The 7,600-nt window shown below is 46.8% G+C and overlaps 1 non-coding gene across 1 annotated transcript; it reads right to left on the reverse strand.

Annotated features, from left to right (window-relative positions):
* Positions 1 to 5,642: 5,642 nt before the first annotated feature.
* Positions 5,643 to 5,717, reverse strand: Trnas-cga. Its single transcript has one exon. It is a non-coding gene; the product is annotated as a tRNA-Ser (tRNA).
* Positions 5,718 to 7,600: the final 1,883 nt, after the last annotated feature.

Genomic DNA, 7,600 nt, shown 5'->3' on the forward strand with positions numbered 1-7,600 from the left:
TTTTTGTCTCCTGTGCAAATATCTTTATCTCAAACTCTTAACCTGACGTCCGCAACAGCTCGTTCTAGTGGCATCCAAATTATTCCCTAGTCCATCATACTGTCGTTTCTGAAGCCCTCCCATTCCCCTTCGATGCCAAAGATTATGGGCTTCATCCCCTCCTTCCCCGCCACCCCCCGCTGCCCCCACCACCCCTACCCCAGAACGAATCTGTGTACCCTGTTTGTCTGCGTCTACACCAAATCTCATGCGCGAATCTGAGAACGTTTTCTAAATATTTGCATAGCAAGAGATTTCACGGAACCTCGGCTCAGCGTGTTTTGTCACGGGTTTGGACACTTTCTGTAGTAAAAAAAAAAAAAAAACTGAGTGAAGCTCTCCCCGACGGAATTTGAAAGACGTCATGTGGAATCAGCACAAATTAGCTAACGATAAAAATGAAGAAGAAACTATACTCATGCTCATAAATTAAGGCCAGTGCTGATACATGGTGAAACAACGCTCTGGTGGGCGGTTTGCGGGTTTAAATTACCTCGGGGTATGACCCTGCGGTGCATTTGACCTGCGGTCGTCGCACGGTGGCGCTGCCAGCAGTCCAAATACGCAGAGGGCTGTTGGTGCATGTCAGAGTGCGGTGCAGCGAGTAAGTGTGCAGACGTTTTCAGACGTGTGTTGAAAATTGCTTAAAGAACCCATATTAATGACGTTATGAAGTGTAGAATACTAGGGCGACTTGAGGCGGGTCACACACAGCAGATCGTAGCATGGGCTCTCCGTGTGCCACAAAGTGTGATCTCAGTATTATGGCAACGATTCCAGCAGATAGGGAACGTGTCCAGGCGCTACAGTACGGGACGTTCACAGTGTACAACACCACAAGAAGACCGATATCTCACCATCAGTGCCCGCAGAAGCCCCGGAGTATTGCAGGTAGCCTTGCTCGAGACCTTACCACAGCCACTGGAACAGTTGTCTCCAGACACACAGTCCACAGACGACTGAACGGACATGGTTTATTCACCTGGAGACCTGCAAGGTGCGTTCCCCTGACCCCTGGTCACAGGAGAGCCCGTAAAGCCTGGTGTCAAGAACACAGTACATGGTCGTTGGAACAGTGGTCCCAGGTTATGTTCACGGACGAGTCCAGGTATAATCTGAACAGTGATTCTTGCTGGGTTTTCATCTGGCTTGAACCAGGAACCAGATAGCAACCCCTTAATGTCCTTGAAAGTGACCTGTATAGAGGTTGTGGTTTGATGGTGTGTGGTGAGATTATGATTGGTCCACGTACACCCCAGCATGTCTTTGACAGAGAAACTGTAACAGGTCAGGTGAATCGGGACGTCACTTTGCACCAGGATGTCCGCCTTTTTAGGGATGCAGTGGTTCCCACCTTCCTCCTGATGGGTGATAACGCACGGCCCCAACGTGCTGCCATTGTGGAGGAGTACATTGAAACCGAATATATCAGGTGAATGTAGTGGCCTGCCTGTTCTCCAGACCTAAACCCCATCGAGCACGTCTGGGATGCTCTCGGACGACGTATCGCTGCACGTCTTCAAGCACCTACGACACTTCAGGAGCTCTGACAGACACTGGTGCAAGAATGGGATGCTATACCCCAGAAGGTGATCGACCACCTGATCCAGAATATGCCAACCCGTTATGAGGCCAGTGTACGTGTGCGTGGTGATCATACCCCACACTGATGTCAGGGTACATGCGCAGGAAACTGGCGTTTTGTAGCACATGCGTTTCGGGACGGTTTCCTCAACTTATCACCAATAATGTTAACTTATAGATCTGTGTCGTGTGTGTTCCCTATGTGCTTATCCTATTAGCGCCAGTTTTGTGTTTTTTTTTTTTTTTTTTTTTTTTTTTTTTTTTTTTTTTTTTTTGTCATCAGTCCACTGACGTGTTTGCTGCTTGCTGCTGCTTGCTCCGGCCCGCCACGAATTCCTAGCCTGTGCTAACCTCTTCATCTCAGAGTAGCACTTGCAACCAACGTCCTCAATTATTTGCTTGATGTATTCCAATCTCTGTCTTCCTCTACAGTTTTTGCCCTCTGCAGCTCCCTCTAGTACCTTGGAAGTCATTCCCTCATGTCTTAGCAGATGTCCTATCATCCAGTCCCTTCTCCTTATCAGTGTTTTCCACATATTCCTTTCCTCTCCGATTCTGCGTAGAACCTCCTCATTTCTTACCTTATCATGTCCACCTAATTTTCAACATTCGTCTATAGCACCACGTCTCAAATGCTTCGATTCTCTTCTGTTCTGGTTTTCCCACAGTCCATGTTTCACTAACATACAATGCTGTACTCCAGACGTACATCCTCAGAAATTTCTTCCTCAAATTAAGGCCGGTATTTGATATTAGTACTCTTGGCCAGAAATGCCTTTTTTGCCATAGCGAGTCTGATTTTGATGTCCTCCTTGCTCCGTCCGTCATTGGTTATTTTACTGCCTAGGTAGCAGAATTCCTTAACTTCATTGACTTCGTGACCATCAATCCTGATGTTAAGTTTCTCGCTCTTCTCATTTCTACTACTTCTCATTACCTTCGTCTTTCTCCGATTTACTCTCAAACCATACTGTGTACTCATTAGACTGTTCATTCCGTTCAGCAGATCATTTAATTCTTCTTCACTTTCTCAGGATAGCAATGTCATCAGCGAATCGTATCATTGATATCCTTTCACCTTGTATTTTAATTCCACTCCTGAACCTTTCTTTTATATCCATCATTGCTTCCTCGATGTACAGATTGAAGAGTAGGGGCGAAAGGCTACAGCCTTGTCTTACACCCTTCTTAATACGAGCACTTCGTTCTTGATCGTCCACTCTTATTATTCCCTCTTGGTTGTTGTACATATTGTATATGATCCGTCTCTCCCTACAGCTTACCCCTACTTTTTTCGGAATCTCGAACAGCTTGCACCATTTTATATTGTCGAAAGCTTTTTCCAGGTCGACAAATCCTATGAAAGTGTCTTGATTTTTCTTTAGCCTTGCTTCCATTATTAGCCGTAACGTCAGAATTGCCTCTCTCGTCCCTCTACGTTTCCTAAAGCCAAACTGATCGTCACCTAGCGCATTCTCAATTTTCTTTTCCATTCTTCTGTATATTATTCTTGTAAGCAGCTTCGATGCATGAGCTGTTAAGCTGATTGTGCGATAATTCTCGCACTTGTCAGCTTTAGCCGTCTTCGGAATTGTGTGGATGATGCTTTTTTCCGAAAGTCAGATGGTATGGCGCCAGACTCATATATTCTACACACCAACGTGAATAGTCGTTTTGTTGCCACTTCCCCCAATGATTTTAGAAATTCTGATGGAATGTTATCTATCCCTTCTGCCTTATTTGACCGTAAGTCCTCCAAAGGTCTTTTAAATTCCGATTCTAATACTGGATCCCCTATCTCTTCTAAATCGACTCCTGTTTCTTCTTCTATCACATCAGACAAATCTTCACCCTCATAGAGGCTTTCAATGTGTTCTTTCCACCTATCTGCTCTCTCCTCTGCATTTAACAGTGGAATTCCCGTTGCACTCTTAATGTTACCACCGTTGCTTTTAATGTCACCAAAGGTTGTTTTGACTTTTCTGTATGCTGAGTCTGTCCTTCCGACAATCATATCTTTTTCGATGTCTTCACAATTTTCCTGCAGCCATTTCGTCTTAGCTTCCTTGCACTTTCTATGTATTTCATTCCTGAGCGACTTGTATTTCTGTATTCCTGATTTTCCCGGAACATGTTTGTACTTCCTCCTTTCATCAATCAACTGAAGTATTTCTTCTGTTACCCATGGTTTCTTCGCAGCTACCTTCTTTGTACCTATGTTTTCCTTCCCAATTTCTGTGATGGCCCTTTTTAGAGATGTCCATTCCTCTTCAACTGTACTGCCTACTTCGCTATTCCTTATTGCTGTATCTATAACGTTAGAGAACTTCAAACGTATCTCGTCATTTCTTAGTACTTCCGTATCCCACTTCTTTGCGTATTGATTCTTCCTGACTAATGTCTTGAACTTCAGCCTACTCTTCATCACTACTATATTGTGATCTGAGTCTATATCTGCTCCTGGGTACGCCTTACAGTCCAGTATCTGATTTCGGAATCTCTGTCTGACCATGATGTAATCTAATTGAAATCTTCCCGTATCTCTCGGCCTTTTCCAAGTATACCTCCTCCTCTTGTGATTCTTGAACAGGGTATTCGCTATTACTAGCTGAAACTTGTTACAGAACTCAATTAGTCTTTCTCCTCTTTCATATTCTCCTGTAACTTTTTCTTCTACTCCTGCCCCTACAACTGCATTCCAGTCGCCCATGGCTATTAGATTTTCGTCCCCCTTTACATACTGCATTACCCTTTCAATATCCTCATACACTTTCTCTATCTGTTCATCTTCAGCTTGCGACGTGGGCATGTATACCTGAACTATCGTTGTCGGTGTTGGTCTGCTGTCGATTCTGATTAGAACAACCCCGTCACTGAACTGTTCACAGTAACACACCCTCTGCCCTACCTTCCTATTCATAACGAATCCTACACCTGTTATACCATTTTCTGCTTCTGTTAATATTACCCGATACTCATCTGACCAGAAATCCTTGTCTTCCTTCCACTTCACTTTACTGACCCCTACTATATCTAGATTGAGCCTTTGCATTTCCCTTTTCAGATTTTCTAGTTTCCCTACCACGTTCAAGCTTCTGACATTCCACGCCCCGACTCGTAGAACGTTATCCTTTCGTTGATTATTCAATCTTTTTCTCATGGTAACCTACCCCTTGGCAGTCCCCTCCCGGAGATCCGAATGGGGGACTATTCCGGAATCTTTTGCCAATGGAGAGATCATCATGACACTTCTTCAATTACAGGCCACATGTCCTGTGGATACACGTTACGTGTCTTTAATGCAGTGGTATCCATTGCCTTCTGCATACTCATGTCGTTGATCATTGCTTTTTCTTCCGCCTTTAGGGGCAATTTCCCACCCCTAGGACAAGAGAGTGCCCTGAACCTCAGTTTTGTGTAGTGTCACGTAATGTGGCACCACATTCTGCAGTTATCCTTAATTTATGAGCATGAGTGTAGTAGTAAGAAAGAAGACAAATGAAAAGAGATGTGACGTGGGTACCAGACCGGTATCTGCCTAGTGCTATGGAGGAAATTGCCTAAAACCGTATCTGGACGGTCGGCTCAACAGCCCCAGAGATTAATCCGCGAGGGAGTAGGACGGGGAGATTAGTGTTTAACGTCCCGTCAGCAACGAGCTCATTAGAGACCGAGCACAAGCTCCGATTAGGGAAGGATGAAGAAGGAAAGCGTCCGTGACCTTTTGAAGGAACCATCCCGGCATTTGCCTTAACCGATTTAGGGAAATCGCGAAAAAAGTAAATCAGGGTCGTTCTCCCCAACGCGAGTCGAGTCGTTAATCCACAAGGGAGATCCGATCCAGGTCAGGCTCGTTTCCCATGTCCCGGAAGCGGTACGTTAACGCGCTCGGCTACATTCTTATAAGTAAAACGACGGTTCTTATCAGAAACCAGTAAATCGTTAGATTTCCAGAATGAGATTTTCACTCTGCAGCGGAGTGTGTGCTGATATGAAACTTCCTAGCAGATTAAGACTGTGTGCCGGACCGAGACTCGAACTCGGGACCTTTGCCTTTCGAGGGCAAGTGCTCTACCATCTGAGCTACCCAAGCACGACTCACAGTTATGAAGGTAGGAGACAAGGTACTGGCAGAAGTAAAGCTGTGAGGACGGGGCGTGAGTCGTGTTTGGGTTGCTCAGATGGTAGAGCACTTGCCCGCGAAAGGCAAAGGTCCAGAGTTCGAGTCCCGGTCCGGCACACAGTTTTAATCTGCCAGGAAGTTTCAAATCGTTAGATATTTGTTCTCATTTCCAAATTTGAATATACATTGACGAAAAACATTAGTACATCTGGAAAGACGACGTCGATTTTGTTCTATACGGCATATGCTGCCTCCTGGGGTCCACAGCTAGAGGTCTAGTGGCTAGCATTGCTGCCTCTCGATCACGAGGTCTGGGGTCGATTCCCGGCCGTGTCGGGGATTTTCTCCGCTTGGGAACTGGATGTTTGTGTTGTCCTCATCATTTCATCATCATTCGTGAAAGTGTTGAGTCTGGACTGTGTAAAGATGGGAATCTGTCGGGCACTGATGGAAATGAGCGTTTGGCGTCATCGTCACCGGAGCCCCCTTACGGGGCAGGTCCGGCCGCCTTGGTGCAGGTCTTATTACATTCGATGCCACATTGGGCGACCTGCGCGCCGGATGGGGATGAAATGATGATGAAGACAACACACCACCCAGTCCCTGAGAGGAGAAAATCCCCGACCCAGCAGGGAATCGAACCCGGGCTCATAGGACGGCAGTCCGTCACGCTGACCACTGAGCTATCAGGGCGGACGGGGCACTGATAACCGCGCAGTTCAGCGCCCCGCAAACCAAATATCATCATCGTCATCAGCCATCTGAGGGAAAGCAAATGTACTGACAGTGTTTTCAATGACGTCCGCCGACAGATAGGGTAGTGACGTAGTCATCGGTGCGCCATTTGGGCCTACTCTTCAATAGGGAATTCTCATAGCCAGAAGGCTCAGCGTGGCGCAATCGTGTGAAGCAAGAGGGCAGCCATGCCGTATCGATGCGCTCGTGCTTTCTGCAGGCAACTGAGCTAGCTTGAAATGGATCAAATTGTGGCCTTCTGAGTGGCGGAATGGCACTTTCGGAGCATTGCCACGGAAATTGCATGTAATCCGTCAGTTGTGCAACAGCATTGGTATGAGTGCTCACAGCCAACCGGAGTGGCCGAGCGGTTCTAGGCGCTACAGTCTGGAACCGCGCGACCGCTACGGTCGCAGCTTCGAATCCTACCTCGGGCGTGGATGTGTGTGATGTCCTTAGTTTAATTAGGTTTAACTAGTTCTAAGTTCTAGGGGACTGATGACCTCCGAAGTTAAGTCCCATAGTGCTCAGAGCAATTTCAACCATTTTGAGTGCTCACGTGGGCATTCTCACACCCGTAAGCGAGGTTCTAGACGTCCACGCAGCACAGACATCCACCAGGATCGTCGTATTGTAAGAGCAGCAATGGAAGATCGTACAGCTACCACAGCACATATATGAGGGCTTCTGAAACCAGAAGTGTCAACACGAACTGTTGCCAATCGGTTACTAGCAGTGGGTCTGCGGGTACGGACAACCCGTCTTCCACTCATGCACTGCTCGACTGGTGGTGCCCGAAGGTCACTTGGAAGACGGAATGCCGCGCGTGGCTTTCTGTGGTGAAATCAGATCCTGGGCGCACGTAAGTGATAGTCGTTTTCGCGTATGATGGAGACCTGGTTATGGTGTCTCTTACAGAGCATTCGTCCAACAACGCTGTCACCACCTCAGGCCTCGTGGTTCGGGGTGCGATGAGCTACAATCCTCGTTCACCTTTGGTGTTTCTAGAGATGAGGCTAATCAGCGCCCAGTATGTGGAGAACATTGTTAGATCCCTTCTTGTGCCGTTCTTGCAACGGGAAGGCGATAAATTGTTCAAACGGGATAATGCTCGTCCAC

The sequence above is a fragment of the Schistocerca piceifrons genome, chromosome 1 (assembly GCF_021461385.2).
Source record: "Schistocerca piceifrons isolate TAMUIC-IGC-003096 chromosome 1, iqSchPice1.1, whole genome shotgun sequence".
NCBI classification, from domain to species: domain Eukaryota; kingdom Metazoa; phylum Arthropoda; class Insecta; order Orthoptera; family Acrididae; genus Schistocerca; species Schistocerca piceifrons.